The following is a 4,562-nucleotide window of genomic DNA, read 5'->3' as shown; positions in this document are numbered from 1 at the left end:
AAACATTCTTCCTTCCATACCAACATACCAGCAAGAGAGCGGTGTTGAGCGACAGATACAGAGGAGAGAACAACAATTCCTTCTATGTTAATTAAGACCACTGAGAGGAGTTCAGCGTAAAATAAACTTGACTCTCCCTCTACACAGTGCAGATAGACACAGCCGTGTATAAACTTATGCAGACGTGCATGCACAACCTCATCTTCAGTCAAGGTTGACTGGCTTTGGGCATAACAACAACTCCGGACAAGACAGCATCATTAGAACAGAAGAGCTGCATAATGCATGCTCCTTTAGACTGCAGATTCTGACTTCCTGTCAGCTACAGTACAAAGAAGTCACCCGGGTACAAACTAACGTGGAGGAAAAGAACACAAGAGGAAGATTGAGAGAAGTACATCTAGGACAAAGTAAGGTAGGTATATTTTACATGAAGAAATCATAAGACTTTGTATGAATCATAACTGCAAGAGGACAGAGCAGGAGACTATAAATGAGGAGAGAAACGTGTGGCAAAAGGAGGGAAGCAATGTGAGTGATGGAGTGACATGAGATGAGGCCCAGATGAAGACCGAAGGAGACTGATGAAAAGAGAGCTGTTGAGACAGGTTAGAGCAAAGAGGTGGAACAAAAGAAAAAAAAGAGGGGAACGTTGGATGAACAGGTGGAAAAAAAAAGTGGAGTAAAAAGAGAAAAGAAAGTAAAGCGTTTTAATTAGTGACCCCAGAGAGTCTGAGTGCAGACACACAGAGATGAGAACAACGGAGTGGAAGAAGAAGGGGAGACGGACTTTAATTGGTCTCCTCTTCACATGAAGTGCAGGAGAAAAGAATGAGGGTCAGAATGTGGCTTGTGCAGAAGGTTCAGGTCCATCAGTGGGAGTCTTTATAGAGGGGTGACAGAGCGGAGGAGAGAGGAAGGGAGTGCTGAGAGTCAGTGAAGGGAAACCTGGGAGGGGGGGGAAAAAGAGAGTGTGGAATGAGGAGGGGAGCATGGTGTTGGACAGTGGAGTAGTCTCGAGTTAAGTAGGAGGACAGAAGAGAGCAAAAGAATAAATGAGAGGAAAAACGAGTGTGAAGAGAGGAGGAGGAGGAGGAGGAGGAACTGACGCAAACCGAAATGAAACAGATAGACATGACAAGAAGCAGGAGACTGTGATGGTCTGGCAAATCTGTAGAGGGTATCAAAGATGGATGGAGCAATGAGAGGCGATATGACAGGAGAACATCGGAGAGAAAAAAACTGAAATAGAAAATCCACATTTTCTGTTAACTTTGAACCTGAATTTGGGGCACAATGGTCTATAATTCTGAGTGAGATAATGGAGCAGAAAAGCAGGAAAGTGTGTGTGTGTGTGTCGTGGGGATGAGGCAGGTGAGACCCTGGAGGCAGGTCTCACCAAAGCTGCTTCCTGCTCAATAGCTAGCGCACAGAATTGGCGATCTATCAACGGGACAGGACACCATCGATCAGAACCACTCGCTCAGGACACACAAACACTCCCCTGATCAATATCCCTTCTGAGAATGTGTGTGTGTGTGTGTGTGGCCGTGTCCGATAGCTCTATTACCTGTGTGTGCTAATTACAGACGAACAAAAGCACTCGATTGTCTGGTTAAGAGAACACAAAAGCCCATAAGCCAGTGTGATTGTGCACACACCTACACAGACACACAGACACACAGACACACACACACACACACACCAGCCTGTTTACTCTTTGTACTACCTGTGGTGCTTTCTCAAGCTTCTCTGAGGCTGTGAATTGTTTACTTAGGTGCACCAGCTGTGGAAGTGTGTGTGTGGGTGTGTGCATGTGTATGTAATAATAGACGTGTGCTGTGTCAACATGCAGCACCCCCTGCTATGCATGTCATTCACCTCAAGCTTCTTCTGCATCACTCAAGTCTAGCCGCCCTTTGCCTCTCCCCCAATTTGCATCCCTCCTCACCTCTTTCCTCTCCTCGATCTCCTCCCTCATCTTTCCCCACTTTGGATGACATGCACTCATCCCCAATCTATTGCTTCGGAGCGTGCAGCCTCTCCTGCTCACCCTCCTATTTCTGACTCCTCTCTATCCCACATTACCCCTGCCCCCCCCAACCTTCCTCCCACAAGCCTCCAACCTCGGCCTGCGCCATATGTACGCCAGCAATTACAGAGACGGTGTGCTCTACTGATGTCAAACTGTCAGCCCTCTTTCTATCCTCTTCCCTTCTTTCCTCCCTTTTCCTCTCTCTGGCCCTGGTAGGCTTGGGTACGCCCTAATTACACTCTGCATCCTCCCCTCCTGCCAGCCACCATGCAGCAGAGTGGTGACAGCACAGGGGCATCATGGGAGCAACGAAGAGAGCTGTGGGTGTCAAAGAACAGAGTGCTGGAACAGCCTATCAGCGGGAGAGTCCTCTGGAAGCGGAGGAGGGGATTGGTTCTGTCCCGTGCTGGAACAGAAGGAAGAGGGCAAAGACACAGAACAGCACACACACACATGCACACACACACACTCTCATGTGCATTTAAGCACATGTGGGCATGGACACACACACACACACACACACACAAACATGTTCACACATGCTAGGCATACACACACACACCACGAAAAGACATGAAAGTACTTCTGGAGAATAAAACATGCTCTATCCTTCATGCCAGAGGGTGATCAGTGACACCCTTCTGAGGACTGGTGCAAGCTCTTGGTTGATAAAGAAAAATCTCACAGAGGAGCCGAAATCAAAACGAACCTGCTGGGCTCTTCAGTGGAAAACTTGAAAAGGCGAACATTTAGCTTTTTTTAAAAAATACTAATAATTACAGGAAATCACGTTCAAGAATTCAAAAATTGAACATAACTGATGTCCCCCCTGATGTGCGTCCATGTTAATATATGTGCACACTGAAGCACACACACACATGTGCTGGTATGTGTGTGCAGTTATAATGAAATGCAGGGGCTTGACTCTGGCAGAGACCTTTGATCCTTTAATATGAGAGAATAATTAAAGGAGCAACAATCCCACAACATGGCTTCAGGAATACAGAACAGATACTGGATCACGCACAGCAGCTGAATACTGAATACACTTTAGGCACTTAATGCAAGTACTGCACATAAACATGGAGATAAAAAATATTCTACTACAATGAAAATGCTAATACATGCTTACGCTGTGTACTATGCATCCCAAATCAATTCAGAAAATGCGTACTATAGAGACCGTAGTTTTAATAAACACTTTCATGCTTGTGAGCTGTACGCTAAACAGTCCACAGTAAAAGTCTGTTGGCTCCTTGTGGTGGCGGTAGGGGGGGTTGAAAAGCTTCGTGGAGCCTCAGTGGTTAATCACAGCGGCATGATCGCTAACTCCGGTCACTATAGTGACTGAGCACAGCACGCTGTGGTCACTGTGCTTTGGCTGAGCATAGCATGACACAGCTTCCGCCTCAATGGTGGGTGCTGTAGTAACACTTGTGGTGATATGGGAGAATCTGTGGAGGATGACTTTCAGAAATGGTAGTTCGTTTGAAGTTGTTTTTTTTTTTTTGGATGAGATGGGTGAGGTTTAACCGCATGATGACAAATGAGTTAGATGTCAGGTGAGTCATTAATATCAATAAATAACGTCAGCTTTGACATACAGATACTGGTTGTCTTAGTTTTCACATTAGTCACAGTCATCATAATGGCCCAGTCACAGCAGAATTTTTTAAATTCCAGAACGAAGCCACTTAATTATCCCATCCAATCAGTGGATTTCCTTTCTGAGACAAAGTAAATCTGTGCAGTGCTTTTGCATTTCATGTTTTAGATCTGATGACACATTTGTGCTGTCGACCAACTGCAAAATCTTCGCCACTGCTAACCTTTAAGTGCACGGAGAACCAGAGTCACATTGGCTTTGTCATTCCATTAAATTTACACAACTTCATAAACTGCATGGGTTGCAGTTGCTCACTATATCACCAGCCTTCCAGCCCCACCTGTTTTGTGGAGACGTAACAACTTCTTGCTGTTCCAGTTTCTCGTGACATCTGGGATCTAAATCACAAAGATTTAGTGAAAACATTTCTCCATACAGGTCTGACTAAAGAGGGACTGAAGAAAAACTTCTCACATGCGAGCGCACCTAAAGTGTGATGTCTGGCAGGAGGATAAAATCAGACTTTCATGGGAAAAACAGCACTGTACTGTGGGGAATAACTCAAAGAAAGAATGAGAGAAGGTTATGGCAACAAAAAAGAGCCCAGAGACAGTCCACTAGGCAAGAGAGTGCAAGCCAGAACTAAAGAGAGAACATTCTTTCCTTGAGGTCTCCAAAGCTTCACTGACCTCCTGCTCCACGGGCTATCCTGTCTTCAGAGGAAGAAAGAAAAGGAATCATACCACTGCAGTGCCACAGCCATGAGTCAGAGAAGAAGAAGGGAAGAGAGAGAGAGAGAGTTCATGTGCACCACTTCCAAGAATTTGCATGGCTTAAACCTTTTTGTTTCCCATTTCCTCTCTCCTATTCGATCTTTCCCTGCGTGGATGTAAAATGGAGCAGAATCAGGACATCCCCTCC

At 45.6% G+C, this 4,562-nt stretch overlaps 1 protein-coding gene across 1 annotated transcript in view; it reads right to left on the bottom strand.

Annotated features, from left to right (window-relative positions):
- Positions 1-4,562, bottom strand: part of efna4 (ephrin A4) — a 31,734-nt gene that overhangs the window by 12,332 nt on the left and 14,840 nt on the right. The window lies entirely within an intron of this gene.

This window comes from Larimichthys crocea, chromosome XIII (assembly GCF_000972845.2).
Source record: "Larimichthys crocea isolate SSNF chromosome XIII, L_crocea_2.0, whole genome shotgun sequence".
Lineage (NCBI taxonomy): Eukaryota > Metazoa > Chordata > Actinopteri > Sciaenidae > Larimichthys > Larimichthys crocea.
This window is presented reverse-complemented; position numbering and strand designations above follow the sequence as displayed.